This window comes from Petromyzon marinus, chromosome 43 (assembly GCF_048934315.1).
Source record: "Petromyzon marinus isolate PM22_M1 ecotype Great Lakes invasive population chromosome 43, UKy_Petmar_22M1.pri1.0, whole genome shotgun sequence".
Lineage (NCBI taxonomy): Eukaryota > Metazoa > Chordata > Hyperoartia > Petromyzontiformes > Petromyzontidae > Petromyzon > Petromyzon marinus.
This window is the reverse complement of record NC_133709.1, coordinates 9,787,182-9,811,716: the sequence shown is the minus strand read 5'-3', so window position 1 is coordinate 9,811,716 and position 24,535 is coordinate 9,787,182.

Below are 24,535 nucleotides of genomic sequence, written 5' to 3'. Positions count from 1 at the left end.
CGCCCGACCGCCTTTGTTTCCCCATTGGCGATGTTCACACGCCGCACCAGGTACTCGTTTGAGGCTGAGTCGACCTAGGGGAGGCCCAGGAACGGTTCGCATAATCGTCATTGGTGTTGGTGGCCGTGAGCGGAAATTTAACTCGGATCGCCGGGTTCGTCGCGCAACGTGCTAACCACTGCGCCACCACTCCTCTCACACGCGCGAACACAATGACAGAGACAAAGATCCCACGTATTGCCTTGAATGGACTGTTGGGACAAGCACTGTTAGCGAGCACCTATTATGGCGTCCAGGGAACACGTGGCACTGGTGTGGCCATGCAGCACCCATTTAATCCACCCAGTAGTCATTTAAATCTGAGTCGACCTAGGGGAGCCCCAGGACTGATTCAGATATTCGTCACTGATGTTAGCCGCGAGAGGGGACTTAAACTCGTCCTGGTTCGTATAACCCAGTGCGCTAACCACTACACCACCGTGCCCCATGCAAAACACAAACACCCTCGTATAGACTTTGAATAGACTATAGGGCAAGCATTGTTAGCGAGCACCTATTGCGGCGGGAATGGCACACAAGCCGGTAGGTGACCAGCGCTACGCCCGGCCGCCTTTGTCTCTCCAGCGCTGATGTTCTTACAGACCGTACCAGGTAGGGTACTCATTGAAAGCGGATGGCCAGGAGCGATTCAAACATTCGCCACTGTCATTGATCTTGAGCGGGAATTGAACTGGGGCCCGCCGGGTTGGTAGTGCGCCAACCACTACATTACCCCACTCCCCGCACATATATAAACAGTATTTACATAAATAGACACAGATCCACCGTATAGCCCGTAACAGGCTGTTGGTAGCGAGCAGCACCTATGAAGGCCGGCACGGCACACGAGGCGGTGGTTGGCCAGCACCGCAGTCTAAACTAAAATTAAACTGGAATATATTTTTGTTATTCTACCAGGTAAGGCCCATTGAGATATATCGCTCTTTAACAGCAGCGACCTGGCCACAAATGAAGTGGCTTACGTGGAAATGTATCGCAGCCACACACTCTAAACGCGTAGTCACGATGTTGATTCTAAATGTGGAGGGAAAATCCGGAGGACCCGGAGAAAAAACCACGAGACCGAGAGGAGAGAGAGAGAGACACGCAAAGTCCAAATATACAGCAGCAGGCTTCAGGGTCGGGATCGAACCCACGACCTCCTGTATAGCAGGCGAGGCAGTTGACATTTCGTCAACGCTGGGCCCTCAATCACGCACGCACACTCGTACGCCAGCCAGTGTGACAAGGATAGGATGAATGTGGCCACGTGTCTGCATCAGATAGCCCCATCAATGCGCATGGCCACTCCGCCGCGTTGTACGGGGGCGGCACGGTTCAAATCCCGGCACAGGTCTGAGCGTATCGGACCATTGTTTCATTCCCGCAATAGGGAAGGCGGTGGCGGGGGGGAGTCTCATTATCCCAGGTCTCCTTTGCTCAATACATGTACGTGTCGTATCACCTGGTGGTAAAGGGCGTGTGTCTGTGTGCTGATATTCGGGCAGGTTTGACTGCGATCCATCCCGGGATTTACCAATCGGACTGCGTTCCAGTGTAAGGAGCTCGCATATCGTTTGACAAGTCTGGACACAGTCCCCGTCGTCAATAAGCTTCTCCGGCAAGCGAAGCTGTGTTGGCTGGGTCATGTAGCCCGCATTTCCAGCCACACGGCATGGCCAAGCAGCCTCTGCTTGGCCATGGATATGGGGGACTAAGCAGACGCGGCACGGGCTAGAGAAGTGATGGACTGGTACCAGCGGTGTCAAGATCGGCCTCCGCAGAGGAGGCTCGTGAAGGACGCTACTGGGGAGTTGGAGGCAGGCGACCCTCAAAAACAGCGGAGGGCGGAGGAGCCACGCTCACAACAACGAGCGGAGCGCCGGGCGGATAAAGCACAGCACGTTGGCACAGAAGGGGGCACATGTGGTGCATCGGCCAGTCATCTCAGTCAAGCAGACCCGTGGCACCTGCTGGGCCTGTCCCGTGAGCTCCTGACGGCGGCGAGTGGTCAACACTTCACGTGGCCTCAAGGTGCACCTAGCCTGGCACAACGGGCCGTGGTGACGTCACCGCCCCTTCGTGTTGTATATTTTAAGTGCGCAGATGACTTCATGTGGCGGTCCTGGCTTTCTCCTTGGTCGACACAGCTCGCCAACACGACGGAGCCCTAACAGTCTGGTAAAGTAAAAACAGGCTACACGGGTGACCTTTGTCTTTGTAGATGGGTGGGGAGCGGCTGCAGTGTTTGTGATAAGCGCACCGCGCTACTGACCCGGCACATCCCGAGTTCGATTCCCGTTCACGATCGACGTCAAGCACTCGTGTAAGTCTGAGTCGACCGAGGGTAGGCGGGCCCACGACTGATTCAGATGCAAGCCGCGAACGGGAATCGACTATAGGAACCGGTCCTGGGCTTCCGCTAGGTCGACTCAGCCTTCAAACCGGTGCGGTCTGCGAACATCAGAACTCGGGCGAGCGGGCGTGGTTTTTCGATCAGTGGTTCTTAACTTTTACTACAGCCGCGTCCCCCTTTGCTTCGCAATCATTCATAAATACGCAGGGTTTGATTGAACAAAGTAAGCTGGAGCGTAACGTACCCATGCTTCATTTGTGTTTTCGATTATTTACCTTCTGAAAATAAAATCTGGCCAAGTCTTGCACCCCGAGGGGATGATATTGGTCGCGAAAGCCTATACGTGTTAAACTATGAACCACTGTTCTAGAGTAACATAAACACCTTATTATGTTTTTTTTTGTTTAAATGTCGTGGTTTTCAAAGTTGTAACTGGAGGATAACCAGTGCGGGATTAAGCTAGTGCGAGGCCTGTAGCATATGTTATAAAGGTGCCCTGATTTTTAAAAAAACATCAATATTAAAACACAGACTTTTTTAACTTGCACAGTGAAGTAATTGCATTTTTTTCATTTGCTACGCAGCCAGATAATACGAAAAATCGCTAACCTTAAACACCCAGTAGTTCATACAAGTTGAAGGCGGTATAGTACTGTAGTAATAGAGCAAGTGCAGAATCACTGAACCGGAATTGATAGCTTGAAAGCGTTTAGCGCGGGGCCCTTGAAAGTGCGGGGCCCGTAGCTACTACACATGTGTAGTAGCTACTACTACACGTGTAGAACCCTCTACACGTGTAGTAGCTACTACACATGCAGATACTTTTGCGAGGATAATCCTGCCCTGATGATAGCAATGCGCGTAGAGGGTTCTTGATGTGAATAAAGGCGCGTTAAGTAAATAAATTAGTTTAACACGTAGGCTTTCGCGAACTTTATCATGAAAGAAATAAATGTTGATTTTCATCCGCACCACTCCCTCGACAAAAACCTTCATACCTTGTGGAATGTTGTTTCAAACAAAGTGTGTCACCCCCTTGTCTGATCCAACATGGTTTTTGAGAAATAAATGTTTTGAATAATGAACATTAACAATTCCACCAGTTGCCCGTTTTGTGAGGTAGCCTGACTAGCTAAGTGACTCCAAGCGAATAATACGACAACAGCAAACAGCAACAATAATTCAACGGACACTCTGCATGCATAACGTACATTGTTCCTGCTCGCTGGTTAATCTTGGCAATCAACATTGCTCACAATCAATGAGTTGACAAAGGTCTTTTATAGCGTTCTAGGTTACCACGTGGTTTTAAAACAATTTTTTTCTTAAATCGTAGTTATTTTTTTTGTTCTTTCGGTAAAGTCACGTAAGAAAATAAAATCAAATAATAATAGAATACGACGTTTCGGTTTGCAACACAAGCAACCATCATCGGGTAAGAATGAATGATAGAACACAGACACGGGAACAGCATAGGCAGATACACATGCAGAGAGAGAGACACACACAAAGACAACACCTGCAGTCACGAAAGCTTCCAATCGAGCTCGGAGTTGTTTGATATTGGCAGATTCACACGTGGTCGTGCACCCATGACTCCCACGCACGATGTCATTCACGCGTTGAGACGGCACCTCGCGTACCCCCTGGGCGCATTGCCCCGTAGCCCCCCAGGGGTCCCCGTACCCACCCCAGTTGAGCACCACTGGCTTGGGGCACTTTCATCAAAAGTTTGTTAAGGGGGGGGGGGTGGTGATGGACAGGAGGGGGGGATGATGGACAGGAGGGGGGAGTGATGAACAGGAGGGGGGGATGATGGACAGGAGGGGGGGGTGATGAACAGGAGGGGGGGGTGATGAACAGGAGGGGGGGGTGATGAACAGGATGGGGGGGGGGTGATGAACAGGAGGGGGGGTGATGAACAGGGGGGGAGTGATGAACAGGGGGGGGGGTGATGAACAGGAGGGGGGTGATGAACAGGGGGGGAGTGATGAACAGGGGGGGGTGATGAACAGGGGGGGAGTGATGAACAGGGGGGGGTGATGAACAGGAGGGGGGGGATGATGGACAGGAGGGGGGGGGTGATGAACAGGGGGATTGATGAACGGGGGGGGGAGTAATGAACGGGGGGGGGAGGTGATGAACAGGGGGGGGGAGTGATGAACAGGGGGGGGTGATGAACAGGAGGAGGGGGGTGATGAACAGGGGGGGGGGGTGATGAACAGGGGGGGAGTGATGAACGGGGGGGTGATGAACGGCGGGGGGAGTGATGAACAGGGGGGGAGTGATGAACGGGGGGGGTGATGAACGGGGGGGGGGAGTGATGAACGGGGGGGGGGAGGTGATGAACAGGGGGGGGGGGGTGATGAACAGGAGGAGGGGGGTGATGAACAGGGGGGGGGGTGATGAACAGGGGGGGTGATGAACAGGGGGGGGGGGTGATGAACGGGGGGGGGTGATGAACAGGGGAGGGGGTGATGAACAGGGGGGGTGATGAACAGGGGGGGTGGTGATGAACAGGGGGGAGGGGAGAGGACGGAGCAGCAGCCACGAGACTCGCGCGTCCTTGAAAGCGCGTGGAGTCGCTCGCCTCTCGCTCGCATTGAGCGAGAGGCGAGGCCTTGAACGCGCCATTGGTCGCGAGACGCGGTGCCAATTTCCCCTTTCTGTGTTGCACGCGGGAATAGCGAATAAAGGAATTCATAACTTTAGACACCTTGAATGGAGTGCGCGTGTGAGAGTGAGAGTGTGTGAGAGTGTGTGTGTGTGGGAGAGAGAGTGTGTGTGTGGGAGAGAGAGTGAGTGTGTGTGTGTATGAGAGTGTGTGAGAGTGTGTGTGTGGGAGAGAGTGTGTGTATGAGAGTGCGTGAGAGTGTGAGTGAGTGTGGGAGAGAGAGAGTGTGAGAGAGAGTGTGTGTGTATGAGAGTGAGTGAGAGTGTGAGTGTGTGTGGGAGAGAGAGTGTGTGGGAGAGAGAGTGTGTGAGAGAGAGTGTGTGTGTGTGTGTGAGAGTGTGAGTGTGTGTGTATGAGAGTGAGTGAGAGTGTGAGTGTGTGTGGGAGAGAGAGTGTGTGAGAGAGAGAGTGTGTGTGAGAGTGTGTGTGAGAGAGAGTGAGTGTGTGAGAGAGAGTGAGTGTGTGTGAGAGAGAGAGAGTGTGTGAGAGTGTGAGTGAGTGTGGGAGAGAGTGTGTGTGTGTGTGTGAGTGTGTGTGTATAAGAGTGAGTGAGAGTGTGAGTGTGTGTGGGAGAGAGAGTGTGTGTGAGAGAGTGTGTGGGAGAGAGAGTGTGTGGGAGAGAGAGTGTGTGTGAGAGTGTGTGTGTATGAGAGTGAGTGAGAGTGAGAGAGAGTGGGGAGCGATAGTGTAGCTGTTAACGTGCTGCGCTATGAACCCGGCGACCCGGGTTCGATTCCCGCTCACGGCCAACACCAGTGACGATTATCTGAACCGGTCCCGGGCCTCCCCTAGGTCGACTCAGCCTCAAATGAGTACCTGGTACGGTGTGTAAACATTGCCACTAGGGAGACAAAGGCGGTCGGGCGTGGTGCTGGCCACCCACCCCCTCGTGTACCGTTTCGGCCTTCATAGGTGCTCGCTAACAGCACTTGCCCCTACAGTCTGTTAAGGCTATACGGGGGATCTTTGTCTTTGTGTGAGAGTGTGTATGTGTGTGTAAGAGTGTGCCGGTTAGAAACATTTAGGCTGGCCTGCCTACGATCCATACTGGATTTAACCAGGCTGGATTGTGTGAGGAGTTCACAAATCCTTGAAACATCTGGGCACGGTCCCATCGGTGAGCTCCTCCGGCAGGCAAGGCTGTGTTGGCTGGGTCATGTAGCCTGCATGCCCAGCCACCGCATGCCGAAACAGCTTTTGTTCGGCCGGATTGAGGGGGCTAAGCAGGCGCGGCATGGGCTAGAGAAGAGATGGAGTGATGTGGTACAGGAGGACGTGGAGCTGAGTGGACTTGCCGATGACTGGTACCAGCGGTGTCAAGATCGGCCTCTGTGGAGGAGGCTCGTGAAGGACGCTACTGGGCAGTTGGAGGCAGTCGCCCTCCAACAACAACGGAGGGCGGAGGAGCGACGCTCACAACAACGAGCGGAGCGCCGGGTGGCTAAAGCACAGCAGGTTGGCACAGTAGGGGGCACAGGTGGTGCATCAGCCGGTCATCTCAGTCATCTCAGTCAGTCGACCCGTGGCACCTGGGTCTGCCCCGTGACCTCCTGTCACCGGGCGTTCGACACTTCACGTGGCCTCAAGGTGCACATGGCCTGGCACAAGCGTCGTGGTGACGTCACCGCCACTTAGTGGCGGTTGTTGTTGTAGTTGTGTGTGTTAGAATGCGCGTGTGTGTAAGAGTGTGTGTGTGTGTAGCGGTTAGCGCGCTGCGCTATGAACCTGGCGACCCGGGTTCGATTCTCGCTCACGGCCAACACCGGTGACGATTATCTGAACCGGTCCCGGGCCTCCCCTAGGTCGACTCAGCCTCAAATGAGTACCTGGTGCGGTGTGTAAACATTGCCACTAGGGAGACAAAGGCGGTCGGGCGTGGTGCTGGCCACCCACCCCCTCGTGTACCGTTCCGGCCTTCATAGGTGCTCGCTGACAGCACTTGCCCCTACAGTCTGTTAAGGCTATACGGGGGATCTTTTCGTGTATAAATGGGGAGCGGTAGTGTAGCAGTCAGCGCGCTGCGCTATGAACCCGGCGACCCCAGTTCGATTTTACCGCTCACGGCCAACACCAAGTGACGATCATCTGAACCGGCCCCGGGCATCCACTAGGTCGGCTAAGCCTCAAATGAGCACCTGGTGCGGTGCGTAAAAACATCGCCACCGGGGGAGACAAAGGCGATCGGGCGTGGTGCCGTACCGTTCCGGCCTTCATAGGTGCTCGCTGACAGCACTTGCCCCTACAGTCTGTTAAGGCTATATGGGGGATCTTTATCTTTGTGTCAGCGTGTGTATCAGGGACATTGCACAATGTTCTTTCCATTTGGCCAGGAATGTGTCCACGGATGCTCTCCCTCTCTCTCTCCCTCTCGTCTTATTATTTGCCTCTCCCCTTCTCCTCTCTTCTTCTCAACTCCTTCGATTCCACATCGTCGCGTCTCGGCGATGTGAAGTTTTTTTTTTTAATTCATCGTATCGCTTTCAATAGCCCGTATCAAGTTCTCCTGCCCGGGCCGAGAACCCATTCTACGTTCGTTGTCTCGTCCTTGGTGGATATAAAGGCGCCGCGAGAATAATTGGCTTTCATTCGAGATATGTACGTATTTGAAGCCAATTATCTCGTTGTGCTGCTGCTGCTGCTGCGTTGACAAACGATGCACAGGGAGAGTTGAACAACAACAGCGACGTTTCGGGAAATGGCCCTTTTTCAAAACACGCAGATGGAGAGGCCAGGGAGATGGAGTGAATTAAAGTTGCAATCGCGCGCTTTGTACTAAAGACTCACTCACTCATTCACCCACCCACTCACACACTGAACAAAGATCCCCCGTGTAGCCTTAACAGGCTGTTCGGGCAAGTGCTGTAGTAGCACCTGTGAAGACCGGCACGGCACACGAGGGGGTGGGTGGCCAGCAACACGCCCGGCCACCCACTCACACACTCACTCACACACTCACTCACACGCGCACACTCACTCACACACTCACTCACACACTCACTCACACACACTCACTCACATACTCACTCACACACTCACTCACTCAGACACTCACTCACACACTCACTCACTCACACACCCACTCACACACTCACACACTCACTCACACACTCACACACTCAGTCACTCACACACTAACTCACACACTCACTCACTCACACACACATACTCACTCACACACACACTCACTCACACACTTACTCACTCACACACTCACACACTCACTCACACACCCACGCACACACCCACTCACACACTCACACACTCACTCACACACTCACTCACTCACACACTCACTCACACACTCACTCACTCACACACTAACTCACATACTCACACACTCACTCACACACTCACTCACACACTCACTCACTCACACACTCACTCACACATCCACCCACACACCCACTCACACACTTACACACACTCACACACTCACTCACTCACACACTCACTAACTTACACACTCACACTCACTCACAAACTCACTCACTAGCTCACACACTCACTCACACACTCACTCACTCACACACTCACTCACACAATCACACACTAACTCACACACTCACTCACTAGCTCACACACTCACTCACACACTGACGTACTCACACACTCACTCACTCACACACTCACACACTAACTCACACACTCACTCACTAGCTCACACACTCACTCACACACTCACTCACTAGCTCACACACTCACTCACACACTCACTCACACACTCACACACTAATTCACACACTCACTCACTAGCTCACACACTCACTCACACACTCACACACTAACTCACACACTCACTCACACAGTCAAACACTAACTCACACTCTTACTCACACACTCACACACTCACTCCGACACTCACACACTCAATCACTCACACACTCACACACTAACTCACACACTCACTCACTAACTCACACACTCACTCACTAACTCACACACTAACTCACACACTCACACACTAACTCACACACTCACTCACTTACACACTCACTCACTCACATACTAACTAACACACTCACTCACACACTCACTCACTCACACACTCACACACTAACTCACACACTCACTCACTTACACACTCACTCACACATTCACTCACACACTCACACACTAACTCACACACTCACTCACACACTCACTCACACACTCACACACTTACTCACACACTAACTCACACACACTCACTCACCCACTCACACACTCACACACACACACTTACTCACACACTAACTCACACACTCACACACTCATACGCTCACTGACACACTCCCACACACACTCACACACTAACTCACACGCTCAATGACACACTCACTCACTCACACACTCACACCTTACTAACTCACACACTCACTCACACACTAACTCACACACTCACACACTCACACGCTCACTGACACAATCACTCACTCACACACTCACACACTACCTCACACACTCACACACTCATTCACACACTCACTTACTCACACACTAACTCACACACTCACTCACACACTCACTCACTCACACACTAACTCACACACTCACTAACACAAACACTCACACGCTCAATCACACACTCACACACTCACTCACACACATTCTCACACTAACTCACACACTCACACACTAACTCACACACTAACTCACACACACTCACTCACACACTCACTCACTCACACACTCACACGCTCACTGACACACTCACTCACACAATAACTCACACACTAACTCACACACTAACTCACACACTAACTCACACACTCACACGCTCAATGACACACTCACTCACTCACACAATCACACACTAACTCACACACTCATTCACACACTAACTCACACACTCACACACTCACACGCTCACTGACTGACTCACTCACACACTCACACACTAACTCACTAACTCACTCACTCACACACTCACTCACACACTCACACACTCAAACACTCACTCACACACTAACTCACTCACACACTAACTCACTCACACACTCACTCACACACTAACTCACTCACACACTAACTCACACACTCACTCACACACTAACTCACTCACACACTCACTGACTCACACACACTCACACACTCAATCACACACTCACTCACACACTCACTCGCACTCACACACACACTCACTCACACACTCACACACTCACTCACACACTAACACACACACACTCACACACTAACTCACAGACTCACACACTCACTCACTAACTCACTCACTCACACACTCACACACTCACTCACTCTCTCCTGTGACTCTCTCATCGCTCTAATCTCTCTCTTCTTACTCTCTCCTGGCTCTAATCTCTCTCCTGTGACTCTCTCCTCGCTCTAATTTCTCTCTTCTTACTCTTTCCTCGCTCTAATCTCTCTCTTCTTACTCTCTCCTGGCTCTAATCTCTCTCTTCTTACTCTCTCCTGGCTCTAATCTCTCTCTTCCTACTCTCTCCAGGCTCTAAGCTCTCTCTTCTTACTCTCTCCTGGCTCTAAACTCTCTCTTCTTACTCTCTCCTGGCTCTAATCTCTCTCTTCTTAAACTCTCCTAGCTCTAAACTCTCTCTTCTTAATCTCTCCTCGCTCTAATCTCTCTCCTGTGACTCTCTCCTGGCTCTAATCTCTCTCTTCTTACTCTCTCCTCGCTCTAATCTCTCTCTTCTTACTCTCTACTCGCTCTAAGCTCTCTCGTCTTACTCTCTCCTGGCTCTAAACTCTCTCTTTTTACTCTCTCCTGGCTCTAATCTCTCTCTTCTTAATCTCTCCTAGCTCTAAACTCTCTCTTCTTAATCTCTCCTCGCTCTAATCTCTCTCCTGTGACTCTCTCCTGGCTCTAATCTCTCTCTTCTTACTCTCTCCTCGCTCTAATCTCTCTCTCTCTTCTTACTCTCTACTCGCTCTAATCTCTCTCTTCTTACTCTCTCCTGGCTCTAATCTCTCTTCTTACTCTCTCCTCGCTCTAATCTCTCTCTTCTTACTCTCTACTCGCTCTAAGCTCTCTCTTCTTACTCTCTCTTGGCTCTAATCTCTCTCTTCTTACTCTCTCCTGGCTCTAATCTCTCTCTTCTTACTGTCTACTCGCTCTAAACTCTCTCTTCTTACTCTCTCCTCGCTCTAATCTCTCTCTTCTTACTCTCTACTCGCTCTAATCTCTCTCTTCTTACTCTCTCCTGGCTCTAATCTCTCTCTTCTTACTCTCTCCTCGCTCTAATCTCTCTCTTCTTACTCTCTCATCGCTCTAATCTCACTCTTCTTACTCTCTACTCGCTCTAATCTCTCTTCTTACTCTCTACTCGCTCTAATCTCTCTCTCTTCTTACTCTCTACTCGCTCTAATATCTCTCTTCTTACTCTCTCATCGCTCTAATCTCTCTCTCTCTTCTTATTCTCTACTCGCTCTAATCTCTCTCTTCTTACTCTCCTGGCTCTAATCTCTCTCTTCTTACTCTCTACTCGCTCTAATCTCTCTCTTCTTACTCTCTCCTGGCTCTAATCTCTCTCTTCTTACTCTCTCCTGGCTCTAATCTCTCTCTTCTTAAACTCTCCTAGCTCTAAACTCTCTCTTCTTAATCTCTCCTCGCTCTAATCTCTCTCCTGTGACTCTCTCCTGGCTCTAATCTCTCTCTTCTTACTCTCTCCTCGCTCTAATCTCTCTCTTCTTAATCTCTCCTAGCTCTAAACTCTCTCTTCTTAATCTCTCCTCGCTCTAATCTCTCTCCTGTGACTCTCTCCTGGCTCTAATCTCTCTCTTCTTACTCTCTCCTCGCTCTAATCTCTCTCTCTTCTTACTCTCTACTCGCTCTAATCTCTCTCTTCTTACTCTCTCCTGGCTCTAATCTCTCTTCTTACTCTCTCCTCGCTCTAATCTCTCTCTTCTTACTCTCTACTCGCTCTAAGCTCTCTCTTCTTACTCTCTCTTGGCTCTAATCTCTCTCTTCTTACTCTCTCCTGGCTCTAATCTCTCTCTTCTTACTGTCTACTCGCTCTAAACTCTCTCTTCTTACTCTCTCCTCGCTCTAATCTCTCTCTTCTTACTCTCTACTCGCTCTAATCTCTCTCTTCTTACTCTCTCCTGGCTCTAATCTCTCTCTTCTTACTCTCTCCTCGCTCTAATCTCTCTCTTCTTACTCTCTCATCGCTCTAATCTCACTCTTCTTACTCTCTACTCGCTCTAATCTCTCTTCTTACTCTCTACTCGCTCTAATCTCTCTCTTCTTACTCTCTACTCGCTCTAATATCTCTCTTCTTACTCTCTCATCGCTCTAATCTCTCTCTCTCTTCTTATTCTCTACTCGCTCTAATCTCTCTCTTCTTACTCTCCTGGCTCTAATCTCTCTCTTCTTACTCTCTACTCGCTCTAATCTCTCTCTTCTTACTCTCTCCTGGCTCTAATCTCTCTCTTCTTACTCTCTCCTGGCTCTAATCTCTCTCTTCTTAAACTCTCCTAGCTCTAAACTCTCTCTTCTTAATCTCTCCTCGCTCTAATCTCTCTCCTGTGACTCTCTCCTGGCTCTAATCTCTCTCTTCTTACTCTCTCCTCGCTCTAATCTCTCTCTTCTTACTCTCTACTCGCTCTAAGCTCTCTCTTCTTACTCTCTCCTGGCTCTAAACTCTCTCTTTTTACTCTCTCCTGGCTCTAATCTCTCTCTTCTTAATCTCTCCTAGCTCTAAACTCTCTCTTCTTAATCTCTCCTCGCTCTAATTTCTCTCCTGTGACTCTCTCCTGGCTCTAATCTCTCTCTTCTTACTCTCTCCTCGCTCTAATCTCTCTCTCTTCTTACTCTCTACTCGCTCTAATCTCTCTCTTCTTACTCTCTCCTGGCTCTAATCTCTCTTCTTACTCTCTCCTCGCTCTAATCTCTCTCTTCTTACTCTCTACTCGCTCTAAGCTCTCTCTTCTTACTCTCTCTTGGCTCTAATCTCTCTCTTCTTACTCTCTCCTGGCTCTAATCTCTCTCTTCTTACTGTCTACTCGCTCTAAACTCTCTCTTCTTACTCTCTCCTCGCTCTAATCTCTCTCTTCTTACTCTCTACTCGCTCTAATCTCTCTCTTCTTACTCTCTCCTGGCTCTAATCTCTCTCTTCTTACTCTCTCCTCGCTCTAATCTCTCTCTTCTTACTCTCTCATCGCTCTAATCTCACTCTTCTTACTCTCTACTCGCTCTAATCTCTCTTCTTACTCTCTACTCGCTCTAATCTCTCTCTCTCTTCTTACTCTCTACTCGCTCTAATATCTCTCTTCTTACTCTCTCATCGCTCTAATCTCTCTCTCTTCTTATTCTCTACTCGCTCTAATCTCTCTCTTCTTACTCTCCTGGCTCTAATCTCTCTCTTCTTACTCTCTACTCGCTCTAATCTCTCTCTTCTTACTCTCTCCTGGCTCTAATCTCTCTCTTCTTACTCTCTACTCGCTCTAATCTCTCTCTTCTTACTCTCCTGGCTCTAATCTCTCTCTTCTTACTCTCTACTCGCTCTAATCTCTCTCTTCTTACTTTCTCCTCGCTCTAATCTCTCTCTTCTTACTCTCTCATCGCTCTAATCTCACTCTTCTTACTCTCTACTCGCTCTAATCTCTCTTCTTACTCTCTACTCGCTCTAATCTCTCTCTTCTTACTCTCTACTCGCTCTAATATCTCTCTTCTTACTCTCTCATCGCTCTAATCTCTCTCTCTTCTTATTCTCTACTCGCTCTAATCTCTCTCTTCTTACTCTCCTGGCTCTAATCACTCTCTTCTTACTCTCTACTCGCTCTAATCTCTCTCTTCTTACTCTCTCCTGGCTCTAATCTCTCTCTTCTTACTCTCTACTCGCTCTAATCTCTCTCTTCTTACTCTCCTGGCTCTAATCTCTCTCTTCTTACTCTCTCCTCGCTCTAAACTCTCTCTTCTTACTTTCTCCTCGCTCTAATCTCTCTCTTCTTACTCTCTCATCGCTCTAATCTACTCTTTTTACTCTCTACTCGCTCTAATCTCTCTTCTTACTCTCTACTCGCTCTAATCTCTCTCTCTCTCTTCTTACTCTCTACTCGCTCTAATCTCTCTCTTCTTACTGTCTCCTGGCTCTAATCTCTCTCTTCTTACTCTCTCCTGGCTCTAATCTCTCTCTTCTTACTCTCCCCTCGCTCTAATCTCTCTCTTCTTACTCTCTCCTGGCTCTAATCTCTCTCTTCTTACTCTCTCCTGGCTCTAATCTCTCTCTTCTTACGCTCTCCTCGCTCTAATCTCTATCCTGTGGCTCTCTCCTCGCTCTAATCTCTCTCTTCTTACTCTCTCCTGGCTCTAATCTCTCTCTTCTTACTCTCTCCTGGCTCTAATCTCTCTCTTCTTACTCTCTCCTCGCTCTAATCTCTCTCCTGTGACTCTCTCATCGCTCTAATCTCTCTCTTCTTACTCTCTCCTCGCTCTAATCTCTCTCTTCTTACTCTGTACTCGCTCTAATCTCTCTCTTCTTACTCTCTCTTGGCTCTAATCTCTCTCCTGTGTCTCTCTACTCGCTCTAATCTCTCTCTTCTTACTCTCTCCTCGCTCTCCTCTCGCTCTCTCCGTCGCCTTCTGCCTCTCTTTCACTCATCACCGCCTTTGATCGCAACGGCGATTCCCTTCCCGATCCCACTCATCCCCCTCAGCTGAATCAGAAGCGGTGACCTCGTGTGTGTGTGTGTGTGGTACCCGTGTGTGCGTGTGTGGTACCCGTGTGTGTGTGTGGTACCCGTGTGTGTGTGTGGTACCCGTGTGTGTGTGGTACCCGTGTGTGTGTGTGTGGTACCCGTGTGTGTGGTACCCGTGTGTGTGTGTGGTACCCGTGTGTGTGTGGTACCCGTGTGTGTGTGGTACCCGTGTGTGTGTGGTACCCGTGTGTGTGTGGTACCCGTGTGTGTGTGTGGTACCCGTGTGTGTTGTGTGGTATCCGTGTGTGTGTGTGGTACCAGTGTGTGTGTGTGGATCCGTGTGTGTGTGTGGTACCCGTGTGTGTGTGTGGTACACGTGTGTGTGTGTGGTACCCGTGTGTGTGTGTGGTACCCGTGTGTGTGTGTGGTACCCGTGTGTGTGTGTGGTACCCGTGTGTGTGTGGTATCCGTGTGTGTGTGTGTGGTACCCGTGTGTGTGTGTGTGGTACCCGTGTGTGTGTGTGGATCCGTGTGTGTGTGGTACCCGTGTGTGTGTGTGGTACACGTGTGTGTGTGTGGTGCACGTGTGTGTGTGTGGTACACGTGTGTGTGTGGTACCCGTGTGTGTGTTGTACCCGTGTGTGTGTGGTACCCGTGTGTGTGTGTGGATCCGTGTGTGTGTGGTACCCGTGTGTGTGTGTGGTACACGTGTGTGTGTGTGTGGTGCACGTGTGTGTGTGTGGTACCCGTGTGTGTGTGGTACCCGTGTGTGTGTGTGGTACCCGTGTGTGTGTGGTACTCGTGTGTGTGTGTGGTACCCGTGTGTGTGTGGTACCCGTGTGTGTGTGTGTTTGGTACCCGTGTGTGTGTGTGGTACCCGTGTGTGTGTGTATGGTACCCGTGTGTGTGTGTGTGGTACCCGTGTGTGTGTGTGTGGTACCCGTGTGTGTGTTGTACCCGTGTGTGTGTGTGGTACCCGTGTGTGTGTGTGTGGTACCCGTGTGTGTGTGTATGGTACCCGTGTGTGTGTGTGGTACCCGTGTGTGTGTGTGGTACCCGTGTGTGTGTGTGGTACCCGTGTGTGTGTGGTACCCGTGTGTGTGTGTATGGTACCCGTGTGTGTGTGTGTGGTACTCGTGTGTGTGTTGTACCCGTGTGTGTGTGGTACCCGTGTGTGTGTGTGTTACCCGTGTGTGTGTGTGTGGTACCCGTGTGTGTGTGGTACCCGTGTGTGTGTGTATGGTACCCGTGTGTGTGTGTGTGGTACTCGTGTGTGTGTTGTACCCGTGTGTGTGTGGTACCCGTGTGTGTGTGTATGGTACCCGTGTGTGTGTGTGTGGTACTCGTGTGTGTGTTGTACCCGTGTGTGTGTGGTACCCGTGTGTGTGTGTGTTACCCGTGTGTGTGTGTGTGGTACCCGTGTGTGTGTGGTACCCGTGTGTGTGTGTATGGTACCCGTGTGTGTGTGTGTGGTACTCGTGTGTGTGTTGTACCCGTGTGTGTGTGGTACCCGTGTGTGTGTGTGTTACCCGTGTGTGTGTGTATGGTACCCGTGTGTGTGTGTGGTACCCGTGTGTGTGTGTGGTACCCGTGTGTGTGGTACTCGTGTGTGTGTGTGGTACCCGTGTGTGTGTGGTACCCGTGTGTGTGGTACTCGTGTGTGTGTGTGGTACCCGTGTGTGTGTGTGTGTGGTACACGTGTGTGTGTGTGTGGTACCCGTGTGTGTGTGGTACCCGTGTGTGTGTGTGGTACACGTGTGTGTGTGTGTGGTACCCGTGTGTGTGTGGTACCCGTGTGTGTGTGTGTGGTACTCGTGTGTGTTTGGTACCTGTGTGTGTGTGTGGTACCCGTGTGTGTGTGTATGGTACCCGTGTGTGTGTGTGTGTGTTCTCTCGCTCTCTCTCGCTCTCATCTCCATAATGTTTGTTTGCATTGCGTTGTATTTCCCAAACCCACCCAAGAGTTTGCATAACGAATTGTGTGCCCGTAACGTCCCCTGTCCTTGTACAACAACACAATGCGCGTTTATGTAACGTGTCCACTGGGGGTGTTTTGGCCGCGTGTTGTGTGAGTGTGTGTGATGTGCTCGCTAACGGCACTTGCCCCAACAGTCTGTTAAGGCTACACGGGGCGTCCTTGTCTTTGCGTGTGGCTGTATTCCTGGCGGCGGTGAGCGCTTCGCTGCGAAGTCGAGTTCCATTCCCCCTCGCGGCAGCCGACACCAGCGGCGAGTTACAGCAGAAGCCCGGTTTATGTCGGGGATACGTTCCTCGAATGAATGTCAAAGCGAACTTGGAGGGTAGTGGTGGGTAGTGGTGGGTGGTGGTGGGTGGTGGTGGGTGGTGGTGGGTAGTGGTGGGTGGTGGTGGGTGGTGGTGGGTAGTGGTGGTGGGTGGTGGTGGCTGGTGGTGGCTGGTGGTGGGTGGTGGTGGGTGGTGGGTAGTGGTGGTGGTGGGTGGTGGGTAGTGGTGGGTGGTGGTGGGTGGTGGTGGCTGGTGGTGGCTGGTGGTGGGTGGTGGTGGCTGGTGGTGGGTGGTGGTGGGTAGTGGTGGGTAGTGGTGGTGGTGGGTGGTGGGTGGTGGTGGGTGGTGATGGGTAGTGGTGGGTAGTGGTGGTGGTGGGTGGTGGCTGGTGGTGGGTAGTGGTGGGTGGTGGTGCTAGTGATGTCAATAAAGTGACGACGTACAGACTGGGGGGGGGGGGGAGACGTAAATCGGAATTTTGCTGTGTCCGAATCAATCCTTGGGCTCACCCTGGGTCTACTCGGTCTCAAATGTGCGTATCGCTTGCGGTGTGTGGACTAAATCGCCACCCGGGAGACCGCATCAGCCTGCGGCGAAGTGTGGACTAATCGCCATCTGTTGCACTCCGCGAGGGGTGATGGAGGGGGGGGTGGTTTCTGCGTCTCAACACGCGAGAAGAATAAAGATGGCTCTGAAGCAGCGGCGGTAGCGGCGGCAGCGGCGGCGTGATTATCGTCGTCGTAAGTATTAAAATTGTAAAAAAAAAAACTACAAAAACACCAAGGCGGCAGCGGCAGGACCCCCTCCTGACAGAGAGTCTGACCACTCAGTTGCGACTCTCAGTGCTAAATGAGTAAATGATTGCATTTCTAGTTATTGTCATATAGGTGCCTATACTGGAGTATTGTATTACGGTTGTCTGATGTTAGGTGATTATCGTCATTATCATTGAGTAGGTGGCGTAGTGGTCGGGTTGGGAGGGCATGTCCACCCCCACCCTGTCCACCTCCCCCCACCAACCTGGACATGTCCACCCCCACCCTGCCCACCTCCCCCCACCAACCTGGACATGTCCACCCCCACCCTGCCCACCTCCCCCCACCAACCTGGACATGTCCACCCCCACCCTGTCCACCTCCCCCCACCAACCTGGACATGTCCACCCCCACCCTGTCCACCTCCCCCCACCAACCTGGACATGTCCACCCCCACCCTGCCCACCTCCCCCCACCAACCTGGGCATGTCCACCCCCACCCTGCCTCCTCCCCCCACCAACCTGGGCATGTCCACCCCACCCTGCCTTCCTCCCCCCACCAACCTGGACATGTCCACCCCACCCTGCCCACCTCCCCCCACCAACCTGGGCATGTCCACCCCCACCCTGCCTCCTCCCCCCACCAACCTGGACATGTCCACCCCACCCTGTCCACCTCCCCCCACCAACCTGGGCATGTCCACCCCCACCCTGTACACCTCCCCCCACCAACCTGGGCATGTCCACCCCCACCCTGTACACCTCCCCCCACCAACCTGGGCATGTCCACCCCACCCTGCCAACCTCCCCCCACCAACCTGGGCATGTCCACCCCCACCCTGCCTCCTCCCCCCACCAACCTGGGCATGTCCACCCCCACCCTGCCAACCTCCCCCCACCAACCGGGACATGTCCACCCCCACCCTGCCCACCTCCCCCCACCAACCTGGGCATGTCCACCCCATCCTGCTTCCTCCCCCCACCAACCTGGGCATGTCCACCCAACCCTGTCCACCTCCCCCCACCAACCTGGGCATGTCCACCCCACCCTGCCAACCTCCCCCCACCAACCGGGACATGTCCACCCCCACCCTGCCTACCTCCCCCCACCAACCTGGACATGTCCACCCCACCCTGCCCACCTCCCCCCACCAACCTGGGCATGTCCACCCCCACCCTGTCCACCTCCCCCCACCAACCTGGACATGTCCACCCCACCCTGCCCACCTCCCCCCACCAACCTGGGCATATCCACCCCATCCTGCTTCCTCCCCCCACCAACCTGGGCATGTCCACCCCCACCCTGCCAACCTCCCCCCACCAACCGGGACATGTCCACCCCCACCCTGCCTTCCTCCCCCCACCAACCGGGACATGTCCACCCCACCCTGCCCACCTCCCCCCACCAACCTGGGCATGTCCACCCCCACCCTGCCTCCTCCCCCCACCAACCGGGACATGTCCACCCCCACCCTGCCTTCCTCCCCCCACCAACCGGGACATGTCCACCCCACCCTGCCCACCTCCCCCCACCAACCTGGGCATGTCCACCCCCACCCTGCCTCCTCCCCCCACCAACCTGGGCATGTCCACCCAACCCTGTCCACCTCCCCCCACCAACCTGGGCATGTCCACCCCACCCTGCCAACCTCCCCCCACCAACCGGGACATGTCCACCCCCACCCTGTACACCTCCCCCCACCAACCTGGGCATGTCCACCCCCACCCTGTCCACCTCCCCCCACCAACCTGGGCATGTCCACCCCACCCTGCCTTCCTCCCCCCACCAACCTTAAACCAACAACCAATGAACGAATCCGCACTGAGCAACAACAACAACAGTGGTGAAGTATGGTCAAACGACTCCCTACGACCGACAACAGCATCAGAACGAAACACATTCATACCGGAGGAATCTGATGCGCTATAAAGCTCTGTTTCACAGATGTCCTGTAGAGGCCGGGGTTAAGAACGTTACAACCACAAACAAAACCAAAAAAACACGACTGCAGTGCAAAGTACGAGAAAATCAAACAAATCACCCAAAAACACATTTAAATAAACTAGATTCGAAGCTTTCGTGCTACTGCAGTAATCACTCGTTGGTTCTTTCGGTAAAGTCGCGTAGGAAGAAATTAAGATAATTAAATCATATAATACGACGTTTCGATTGCAACACAAGCAACCATCATCAGGTACAAATGAGTGATAAAACAAAACCTAGTAAACTTAGAAATATAATGCGATACAACACAGAGAGTCGGCCAACACAAACACTCAACACCCCACCTGGTTCATTAACGTTCTTCCAAAGATTGTCTCTCTCTCTCTCAAATTTAGTCATCTTTACCGAAAGAACCAAAGAGTACATTTAAATGAAACTAAACCACCTTCATCCTACCAGGCAAAGCCCACTGAGGTATTAACTTCATTTTCAGAAGCGACCTGGCCACAAATGATAGCGCAACAAAGTGGCTTATCACGTGGAAATGTATCGCAAGCTACATCATCTAACTAATATCAATGCATGTTTCTAAATGTGGAGGGGGAAAACCCGGAGGAAAAAAAATCCACGCGACCACGGGGAAAAAGACACCACAAGCTCCAGGGGAGGGATCGAACCCACGACCTCCTGCGTACCAGGCGAGGTGGTTAACATCTCCTAGCCACCGTGATGATGATGAGAGAGAGAGACCACAAGCTCCAAATATACAGCAGCAGCAGCAGGCGTCAGGGTAGGGATCGAACCCACGACCTCCTGCGTACCAGGCGAGGTGGATAACATCTCCAAGCCACCGTGATGATGATGCGAGAGAGACACTGCAAACTCCAAATATACAGCAGCAGGCGTCAGGGTAGGGATCGAACCCACGACCTCCTGCGTACCAGGCGAGGTAGTTAACATCTCCTAGCCACCGTGATGATGATGAGAGAGACACGCAAACTCCAAATATACAGCAGCAGGCGTCAAGGTAGGGATCGAACCCACGACCTCCTGCGTACCAGGCGAGGTGGTTAACATCTCCTAGCCACCGTGATGATGATGAGAGAGAGACACTGCAAACTCCAAATATACAGCAGCAGCAGCAGGCGTCAGGGTAGGGATCGAACCCACGACCTCCTGCGTCCCAGGCGAGGTGGTTAACATCTCCTAGCCACCAGAAACTCCATGTTGAGGCCGCCGTCATCCAGCAGCGGACTGACAACGCGGTTTGTGTGGCTCTCGCGAGGAACGAGGACAAATACAACCACGGTGCCCGGCCTTGGAGGTATCCCACGGAGGTAATTTGCTGCTCCACGTGAGCGCATTGTAGACTCGAGACAGAAGGCGAGGGCTTGAGAATGGGGTTGAGTGGATGGGTGGGAGGCTGGGAGAGGGCCCCTGTATGGATGGGTGGGATACACAGAACGGAGGATGGGTAGGGGGGTGGGGGCTGCGACCTTCACGTGGGTTACAGAAGGGCCGAACCTTCATTGACAACGCGGCAAACCCACGAGAGAAGGACCGGAAAACATTAAATGATTCGGTGAATGATCAGACCTTCGGAGTTTCTTTGTGTTGACTTGTCGAGCGATGATGATGGTGGTGGTGGTGGTTTGGAGGTGCGTGTGTGTGTGTGTGTCAATGTGTGTGTGTCAATGTGTGTGTGTGTCAATGTGTGTATGTGTGTGTGTCAATGTGTGTGTGTGTCAATGTGTGTGTGTGTGTGTCAATGTGTGTGTGTGTCAATGTGTGTGTGTGTGTGTCAAATGTGTGTGTGGGAGCGGTAGTGTAGCGGTTAGCGCGCTGCGCTATGAACCTGGCGACCCGGGTTCGATTCCCGCTCACGGCCAACACCAGTGACGATTATCTGAACCGGTCCCTGGCCTCCCCTAGGTCGACTCAGCCTCAAAATGAGTACCTGGTGCGGTGTGTAAATATCGCCACTGGGGAGACAAAGGCGGTCGGGCGTGGTGCTGGCCACCCACCCCCTCGTGTACCGTTCCGGCCTTCATAGGTGCTCGCTAACAGCACTTGCCCCTACAGTCTGTTAAGGCTATATGGGGGATCTTTGTTTTGTGTGTCAATGTGTGTGTGTGTCAATATGTGTGTGTGTGTCAATATGTGTGTGTGTCAATGTGTGTGTCAATGTGTGTGTCAATGTGTGTGTGTGTGTCAATGTGTGTGTGTCAATGTGTGTGTGTCAATGTGTGTGTGTGTGTGTGTCAATGTGTGTGTGTGTCAATGTGTGTGTGTGTCAATGTGTGTGTGTCAATGTGTGTGTGTGTGTCAATGTGTGTGTGTGTCAATGTGTGTGTGTGTTAATGTGTATGTGTGTGTGTCAATGTGTGTGTGTGTGTCAATGTGTGTGTGTCAATGTGTATGTGTGTGTGTGTCAATGTGTATGTGTGTGTGTGTCAATGTGTATGTGTGTCAATGTGTATGTGTGTGTGTCAATGTGTATGTGTGTGTGTCAATGTGTATGTGTGTGTGTCAATGTGTATGTGTGTGTGTGTCAATGTGTGTGTGTGTCAATGTGTGTGTGTGTAAATGTGTGTGTGTCAATGTGTGTGTGTGTCAATGTGTGTGTGTCAATGTGTATGTGTGTGTCAATGTGTGTGTGTGTCAATGTGTATGTGTGTCAATGTGTGTGTGTCAATGTGTGTGTGTGTAAATGTGTGTGTGTCCATGTGTGTGTGTGTAAATGTGTGTGTGTGTAAATGTGTGTGTGTGTCAATGTGTGTGTGTGTCAATGTGTGTGTATGTCAATGTGTGTGTGTGTCAATGTGTGTGTGTGTGTGTGTCAATGTGTGTGTGTGTCAATGTGTATGTGTGTGTGTCAATGTGTGTGTGTGTAAATGTGTGTGTGTGTCAATGTGTGTGTGTGTCAATGTGTGTGTGTGTCAATGTGTATGTGTGTGTGTGTCAATGTGTGTGTGTGTAAATGTGTGTGTGTTAATGTGTGTGTGTGTCAATGTGTGTGTGTCAATGTGTGTGTGTGTGTCAATGTGTGTGTGTGTCAATGTGTGTGTGTGTCAATGTGTGTGTGTGTCAATGTGTGTGTGTGTGTTAATGTGTATGTGTGTGTGTCAATGTGTGTGTCAATGTGTGTGTGTCAATGTGTATGTGTATGTGTGTCAATGTGTATGTGTGTCAATGTGTATGTGTGTGTGTCAATGTGTGTGTGTGTCAATGTGTATGTGTGTGTGTCAATGTGTATGTGTGTGTGTCAATGTGTATGTGTGTGTGTGTCAATGTGTGTGTGTGTCAATGTGTGTGTGTGTCAATGTGTGTGTGTCAATGTGTGTGTGTGTCAATGTGTGTGTGTGTCAATGTGTATGTGTGTGTCAATGTGTGTGTGTGTCAATGTGTATGTGTGTCAATGTGTGTGTGTCAATGTGTGTGTGTGTAAATGTGTGTGTGTCCATGTGTGTGTGTGTAAATGTGTGTGTGTGTGTCAATGTGTGTGTGTGTCAATGTGTATGTGTGTGTGTGTCAATGTGTGTGTGTGTCAATGTGTGTGTGTGTCAATGTGTATGTGTGTGTGTCAATGTGTGTGTGTGTAAATGTGTGTGTGTCAATGTGTGTGTGTGTCAATGTGTGTGTGTGTCAATGTGTTTGTGTGTCAATGTGTATGTGTGTGTCAATGTGTGTGTGTGTGTCAATGTGTATGTGTGTGTCAATGTGTGTGTGTGTGTCAATGTGTGTGTGTGTAAATGTGTGTGTGTGTCAATGTGTGTGTGTGTCAATGTGTGTGTGTGTCAATGTGTGTGTGTGTGTTAATGTGTATGTGTGTGTGTCAATGTGTGTGTCAATGTGTGTGTGTCAATGTGTATGTGTATGTGTGTCAATGTGTATGTGTGTCAATGTGTATGTGTGTGTGTCAATGTGTGTGTGTGTCAATGTGTATGTGTGTGTGTCAATGTGTATGTGTGTGTGTCAATGTGTATGTGTGTGTGTGTCAATGTGTGTGTGTGTCAATGTGTGTGTGTGTCAATGTGTGTGTGTCAATGTGTCCGGCAAAACAACCCCCTACCTCCTCGCGGTGCCGGACGGGCAACTCTGTCGTGGACAGTGCTGTGGGGGGAGTTCCAATTTTGATTGGCTCCTCCCCTCATGGCATATGTGTCCACCACAGGGGCTAAACGGGGGCTCTGGACGGGTGCGAGGGGCTGGTAACCCCTCCACCTTCAATTAATTACCACAAAACCACGAATTAAAGTGAAATATGTAACAACTAAGCTTGTGCCGGAGGCCCCGGGGGGCCAGGCGTCTATGACGTCTCCTGGCCAAACCCCAATTGGCGGAGCCAGGAGATTGAATACCTACCCTCGGGGCTACTCCAGAAACAACGAAAAGCCACTACGGGTGGCCACGTGGAATGTTCGAACGCTCACTGCAGAGGAGAGGCTGCCACTCCTCTGTCGGGAGCTGGACCGGTACCGCCTGGATCTATGCGGCATTCAGGAGGTCCGGTGGACCGGCTCTGGCTCCTGCCACCATGAGGGGTGGACAGTCCTCTACTCGGGGCAGCAGACTGCCAAACAACAGGGTGTGGGTCTTCTTTTGAACAAAAGAATGAAGGGGGCGTGGGAGCGTGGCGGTGAGGTGTGGGAAGCTGTAAGCCCCAGGCTACTTTGGGCTCGCCTTCCCATCAACCGGAGGCGAGGAATGGTGGTCGTGGTTACTTATGCCCCCACCGAAGATGAACATCCGTGGAGGGATGCAGGCAAAGCCGATGAGTCAGATGCCTTCTATGACCTCCTGTCACAGGTGCTGGCTAAAGTGGCCCCTCGGGATAGAGTCATCATGTTGGGTGACTTCAATGCCCGAGTTGGTCATGATACTGGCACCTGGTCTGGAGTGATTGGAGGGCATGGGCCAGATCAGCTCAA